At 30.4% G+C, this 7,780-nt stretch overlaps 1 long non-coding RNA gene across 1 annotated transcript; it reads left to right on the top strand.

Moving 5' to 3' along the window:
- Positions 1 to 3,487: 3,487 nt before the first annotated feature.
- Positions 3,488 to 7,568, top strand: LOC131061695 (uncharacterized). The gene is made up of 2 exons (XR_009110580.2): positions 3,488 to 6,510; positions 6,605 to 7,568. It is a non-coding gene; the product is annotated as an uncharacterized LOC131061695 (long non-coding RNA).
- Positions 7,569 to 7,780: the final 212 nt, after the last annotated feature.

Raw genomic sequence — 7,780 nt, 5'->3', positions numbered from 1 at the left:
AGCGTTACAGTTCAATCTAGTTTAGTGTTCATATAGGATTAGGGTTCATTCTGGTTTACTGTTTATTTAATATTAGGGTTCAATCTACTTTAGTGTTTAATTAGGATAAGGGTTAAGATTTAATCTGGTTAATAGTTATATTTGATTTAGGTTTTAGGATCAATTTTGTATAGGTTGAAGCTTGAGTTTGGTTTAGGGTAGAATTTGTTTACAATTGAATAGAGTTTATTGTTCAATCATGGTTAAGGTTATTTTTAGGGTTAGGGTTAAATTTGGTTTATGGTTAGGATTTAATTGGTATAGTGTTAATACTATAGCACAATTTGGTTTAGAGTCAGATTGTCAAAGTTTAAGATAAATTATTAGAGTCAAATTGTCAAAATTAAAGATAAATTATTAGGTTAATAGTTAGGGTTCAATTTGGTGCAAGGTTAGAGTTGTGGTTTAAAATTTTGTTTATGGCTCAATTTGATTTTTTTGTTAGTTTTTAGTTTGGTTTACTCTTAAATTAGGTTAAGGTTTAGCATTCAATTTGATTTAGAATAAAAGACTAAATTAAATTTTTTATATAATATTAAAGTATAGTATTAAAATATTTTAATTTATATAATTTAAGTTAATTAATTTAATTTAATTTATTTTATTTTATTTTGTTTACTTTAATTTGTTCGATTTAATTATTAAGTTGTTAAATTATATTATTTAATTAGTTGGATTTGTTTAAATTTAAGTTATTATAAAAAGTATATTAATGATTTGATTTAGTTTAATTTAAGGTATAAAAAGTTATACTTATTATGATATTTTATAATTTAATTTGGTAGAATATTCAATTAGGTTTAGGATTAGGGTTTAATCTGTTTGGGGTTAGCATTCAATATGAATATGATTTAATTTATTTTAGTGTTAGTTTTAGGATTAATAATTTGTTTAAGGGTTAGAATTACATTTGGTTTAGAGTTAGGGAAAGGATTCATTTTTTTCAAGGTTAGGGTTATGGTTTCATATGGTTTAGAGTTGTGATTAGGGTTACGGTTGAATTTGTTTAGTGTTGGTGTTTAATTTGATTTAATCTTCAATTAGGATTATGGTTCAAATTGAGTTTTTTTTAATATTAAGGTTATGATTTGATATAGATTTATGAATAGGGTTTAAATTAAAATATTAATACTAACTTAATAAATATCAGGAATCTAGATGTAAGGAAAATATTTATTGTATCACTATTACAAAATAAAATAATTATTCAATAAAATATTTTAAATAAAAAATAAAATAACTTATTATTCACTTGTAATTTAAAGATAACATAACTATTTAATAAAAAATAAAGTAATAATAAATAATAATAAAAAATAAAGTAAAAATAAAATAAAATATATTTCTTGTCATGAATCTAACATGATAAATGTAATAACTAATACAATAATTTAAATAAAACAAAAAAACTAAAAAATATATTTGAAAAAGATTTGTTTTTTTCAACATATTTCTACTTAATTAAAGCTATTATAGAAATCAAAACAAAAAAGAATATATCTACATTTAAAACACTATTACATAATTTAAAGTTTAGAATACTTTTACCATAATTTTTACCATAATTTTAAGTTTGTTAAAAAGCCTATTGTAATAAAAACAAAATCATCAAGTGCCACTTAGTGGCTAGTACTTTCTGTTTAGATTTGTAATAGTAATTAAGTATGTTTTTTTGTAATTAATTAGCAAATAGAAGATATTACCGTAACTTTAATGGATTCTTAACCCTAATTAAATTGTAATCGTATTTGAACCCTAACTATAATACTAATTGAATGTTAATTATAAATTTAATTGAATCCTAAATTTAACACATAATAACCCCTAACCTAAATTGAACACTAATCTTCACCCTTACCCTAACCCTATTTTAACTCAAATAAAAGTCATGTCTCTAACTCAATTATAACTCCAATCTTAAATGAATTGTATTTCAAACTTCTTTGAATCCTAACTATAATTTAACCCTATAAATGAATTTTTTTACATATAAGTCTAATTGATCCTTAACCCTAATTCCAATTTTTAACTTTACCTAACTCTTGCTCTAATTAAATCCTTACCCTAACCATATTTGAACTATAACCATAATTTAACCCTAACTCAAAAATTTATTTTATAACTTTAATTAAACACTAATTGAATCATAGTCCTAACCTTAATTGAACCCTACTCCTAATTAAACTCTAACACTAAGCTATAAATTTAACCTTAATTGAACTATAATCCTAACCCTATTTGTATAGTAATCGAATATGTTTTTTTTCAAACAATTAAATATTAATTAAAATAATCATAAAATTAATTATATAAAATCAATTTATTTAATTTTTTTCAATTAAGAATAATATAACTCCTAAAATTTAATATTTTTTTGAGAATGTGATTTGTGAACAAATCATAAATTATACCTAAATAGTCTAGTAAAGAAAATTTAAAAATTTAAATATTTACTGTAGCAAAAGAGAGGAAAGTGAGAACATTTTAAATACAGATTGTAAATAATTGAAAAAAAATTAATCCATACTAAATATTATTTTAATTGAAGAAAACAATTTCTGTAATTTGATTTATGGATGTTCAATATCAAAGAATCTTTCCAAGATATTGATATTGACCTCTAAAAATAAAACTAATCCATCTGACTGATTTTTGAAGCTATAAATGCCCTAAAACATCCTCTCATATCCAAACATTAATATAATAACAAATTTAAGTTAGATATTATTTTTAATTTAGATAATTCTCAATGCAAATAATTAATGAAACATGATTGTTATTTTAATGCCCTAAAAAATGTTGAATGCAAATACTTAAAATAAACAATATGATGTGAGGAAAACAAATTGTAATTAATTTCCATGTAGTTTTTTTTTGTATTTAATAGTGAGTGAAAAATACTTTCATAGTTAAATGAGAAATTTTAATGAGAACTATTATTGTAAATATTCCACTACTAGCTTTTGCAAAGCAAAATACAAAATGAAATTATTTAATGAAAACTATTATTGTAAATATTCAACCTACTAGCTTTTACAAAACAAAATTAAAATTTTAATATAAAAAATACTTACCTCAGTTGTCTTCATATGATTATAAACATCAGTTGTCTTCATATGATTATAAACATCAATTATAGTCAAGTAATTTTTCTTCAATTTTGAAAAACAAAACCTTAATCGTCTTCATATGGTGAACATCAATTGTAGTCAAACAAAACCTTAATTGTCTTGGCATAAATGGCTTCCTTATCTCACCCATGGTTTGGAAAAAAAAAACCTGTAAAACTACACTTCATGGAGGAAGTGGTGACGGTTAAAAAAGGCATGACCGTTGAAAAAAGGATGACTGTTAAGAAAAACCATGACCGTTTTAAAAAACATGTTTTTTAAACTCCTATAAATGGTGACTTCCAGCCGGGCGCTCCTCATCACTTCCCGGCAATGTTTTGTTTGTTTTCTTGTTTGTGTCTCTGTTTTTTTTTCAATGTTTTTATTGAATTTTTCATGTTTTTTCAGAGCATGCATGCTAGTCTGGTCTCTCTGTCCATGATTTGTTGTCTTTTGGTTGGTTTTTCTATTTTGCACAATAAGAGGCAGAATAGATGAAGAGGGAAAGCAAGAGGCAGAGACAGAGCAATGGCAATCTATAGTACTATACAGAATATTTGGCAGGAAGCGTGGGAATTCCTAAATTGCGTTTGTTTTGTGTTTTTTTTACAGCCTTTGGGCTGTGGGTTATGGTTACCGTCTTGTTTCAATCAGTAATGGGCCTGATGGGAGCTTGATTGGAAGCTTGGAACTCATACGAAATACTGATACACATGGTCCTGCTATTCCTAGAATTCGACTTTATATGAAGTATGGTTTGTGTATTGTTGCTTACACATCGGTTCTTTTGTTTTTCACTTCGAATGTGTTTTGGGTTTAATCCTTATGAAAATGATCGTTTCATCTGATTTTTGATTGTTTGGTGTTTGAGTGTTCTGATATTTGGCTTAACTTTTGTGGAGGATTTGATTGATTGTTTCAAAAGCTACTAGACACTGTAAGTCAGGGATGTTCTGTTCTGTTGAAAAATTGTAGAAATGTATTTTGGTTTGTTGTGCATAGGAATCCGGATTACTGGTATACCGTATAGTTAGTTAGATACCATTCTGGGCTGAGGATTTTAATGATTTGGGTATGGTGGATTATGCCCTGACTTATTTCTACAGTAACTCTGATTTGGGTGGTTTTGATGTATTGGGTTCTGTTGGATTGATCTACTTGCAAATGTATTGAGTATGTATGGTGGTATCTTTATTTTAGTTATGCTAGTTAAGACCAACATGCTGAGATGGTTCTAGGCCGAGTTATAGATGTGATTGAGATGCACTTTAATCTTTTTTCCTAAATCATCTAGGGTTGAGCAAAGGACTGATGAAGTGAGATTGCAAAGCATGCATGAGACGGAGGACTGGGTGAATGACAATGACAATTAAAGGGATAGAATGTCACAGGGACATGCTCATCCGCTTGAAATCGAAGGCTCTACCTATTTTTTTCTTCCCACCGAATAGCCATTCTTTACATTAAAAACTGTGTTTTATCTTAGTCCCATATTCTAATTGTCTGCTTTTATCTTAGTCTCATATGCAGACCATTACTATCATATATAAACTGTCATTTTGTTAATTTTCACATCATTTATGGGTGCAAATCAAAGATTGGAGTAGCCTTTTTCAAATGCTTTGGCCCCCCTTTCTACTTGGCCAAACCACATTATGTCTGTGTGTCTTATTCCTAACTTGAAAATTATTTGACATTTTTTATTTCCTGTGATTGAGAATTATTTTAGACATTTTTTCTTTCCTCTGATTGAAAATTATTTTTGACATTTTTTCTTTCCTGTGATGGAATAATGGTAGATTATATATACAAGCAGTAATATATAGAGGATTATTTTAAACGACATCTAAACTGCGGAAATCCTGCAATTATATTTAACCTATTCAATCTCATAGATACTATTGGGTTTCATGAGGTATACCATATCTGTGTTGGTCATATCCTCTTAGTTTTAACTTCTTTTTGTTACTGCCTGTGTATTTTCTGTTCCTTGGCATAGTCTGTGTATATGGGGAGCTGTAACTTGTAAACATTTGTATACCATCTCTGTGTCGGTCATATCCTCTTAGTTTTAACTTCTATTCGTTACTACTTGTGTGTATTCTTCTGTTCCTTAGCATTGCCTGTGTATATGTCACTATGCAGGGTTTAGTGGTGTTTTCTGTCACATCCCCGTCAGTTGCTTCGAGGGTGGATTTTATAAAGAAATAGTAAACATTAAGAAAAAAAAAAAGCATAGTAAATTGCCAACTTAATGAGGCATGAGCTTCGATATGGGCTGGCTATTGGCATTAAATTGGAGAGGACGGGAGGTATGGCGCAAGTCAGAGACTAGGGCAGACTTGCCATCATGGAGGATGGCATCCCAATCCCACGAGGACGGTAGATGATTGGATGCGTGGGAAAAGGTCCAGGGGCAGTGAAAACTCAGAGACAAACGCAATTGGCAGTAAAAAGCCAAATTCCAAAAGTTGTTTCCCAGACTATCACTGCCCGTGCCTTAATGTAAGACTTCGAATAGGTGGAGTCTCTACCAGACTTAAAAAGGAGAGAAAAGAATTGATAAGGGAGAATGGTGTGTGAAGTCTAGGGAGAGAGAACAAGCAGGAATGGTGTGAAGAGAGGGACAAGAGGAGGCAGTGGGTGGATCTGTTGGGTTACAGAAATTTTCTAGAAAATGCAATCGGATGTTGGTATGTGTCTCTGTGTTTTTTTTTGGTCTCTATTCTTTTTCATTGCTTTGGAATAGCCTTCAAATTCTCAGTCATCATCAGGGAAACTAGTTTTTACGCCGAGAGGCATTTTCAGTTGCAGAGAATTTTTACTTTTATTGGTACTTGTCAATTATAGGAGAAGCATTCATCTCAAAAAACACTGGGAAAAAGTAGTATTGTCTTGGCCTGTCATATCTTGGTGGGTTTGCAACTAGATATTTGGTTCATTGGTATAGTGGATTATAAAATTCTTCTGTTCTATTTATTTTCTTGATTTTAGGTAAGATTTGATCTATTTTCTCTCTCTGAGACTTGAAGTATATTGAATTTGGAGGACTGTTTTCGTTTATTTTTATAAAATCAAAATCAACGCATTTGGTTTTATGAATGCACAATTTGCTGAAATTCAATTTTCCAAACTTGTGTATAATAATTATCCCGTGGCCTCTAGATTTGGTCTGCTGGATAATAATTATTTGGGCACCAGGGATGTGCAGTATCACAGTACCCTCTGCCATTTACAGAAAGAGCGAGTTTATCATAGAAAATTAAAGGGGTTATTCATCTTGATATGGGAACCTGCATTGCATTCTGCCAAGGAACATATTTAATGGGTCGACTCAAGATTTGATCAAGTGCAATTGTGGGTAAGCTTTGTAGACTCTTATTTTTTCTCTTGTTCTTCTTTCTCCTATCTTACACGACAGAGGAAAATTGGGCTAACTTATTTAATTTTAGCAGAAGGTTTAATGGGCAGTTTCTCGAGTTTCTGCCAAGAAATATTGTTCAACACGAGGTCTACTGCAGGGGAGATTCAGGGCTTCTACAAGTACTTCAAATCAAACCAAACTGGAGAGCCCATGAATATTTTATGCCCTAGAGACTCTGGTATAAGTAAGATTGTCAATGCGGATACTGATCAAGCCTCCTGTAAAGATGAAACCAATCAGAGAATTCAGGGGAATTTATCTACTTTTAGAGAAGAGACCTTCAGTACCACTTCACAAGGCCTTACTGTTAAGCTAGGTCTAGATCATAAATCCCTAAGGATTAAATGGAAACGTGTTACAGTTGTAGCGGCAATTCTGTTGATTTTAGTTACTGGTTGAAATATCTACTTGGGGTGGCGTAAGGTACAAGAAATGGAGATGATAAAACAGTACACCAGGAATAAGCCTAGACAGAGGAGGAAGCAGATTGAACAAAGTGTAACTCCTCCAACGCTTGGAAGCTTTGTCCAATATGTGGATGCTACATATTCCAGGGAGGTACACATTCATCTAATCATTTCATTAAATCTTCCACACCGTGGTCTTGTTATTTTTCAGCATTTTGTTAATGTTGTTAGGACATTTGATATGATTTATTTGGGTATTTTAATAGAAGTCTTTCGCCATTACCTGCACATCTAACTTTTCAATCTCCAAGTTCAGCGCATTCTTTCTCATGATGTCTCTGTTAGCAGATCATATAACACCCAATTCTAAATGCTTGTATACAACTGTTACCCTGTTTCTCATCTCCTTTTCTGAGTTTCTGTTAAAGCCACTGGAGCAGACAAATTTATTTAATAATATTACCAGTAAATTCGATGTGGATGTTGCTATTTCATAGGTTCTGGTAATTCACAGGTTTTCATTAGTCAAGTTTATGTGTGTCAGTGATCCGCAGGTCTCTATTAATAAAGTTCTTGATTTCTCTTTCATTTGGGCTTTATATTCTGATTAATGGACTATACTTTATATCAATTTTCAACTCTTGTCATTGATGAACACTTCTTTATCCTTCATTAGGGTGATATGTTCATGCGTTTGTTTCTGGTTTTATGTTTCACCGATTGAGAATGTTTGTTTTGTTAATATGGTTTTCATTTGCTTCTAGAAGGAAATAGTAGCTGAGGAGATACAAACAAATTGG

This window comes from Cryptomeria japonica, chromosome 8 (assembly GCF_030272615.1).
Source record: "Cryptomeria japonica chromosome 8, Sugi_1.0, whole genome shotgun sequence".
Taxonomy (NCBI): Eukaryota; Viridiplantae; Streptophyta; class Pinopsida; order Cupressales; family Cupressaceae; genus Cryptomeria; species Cryptomeria japonica.
The sequence above is the reverse complement of the archived record's forward strand: the minus strand, read 5'-3'. Positions and strand labels throughout refer to the sequence as shown.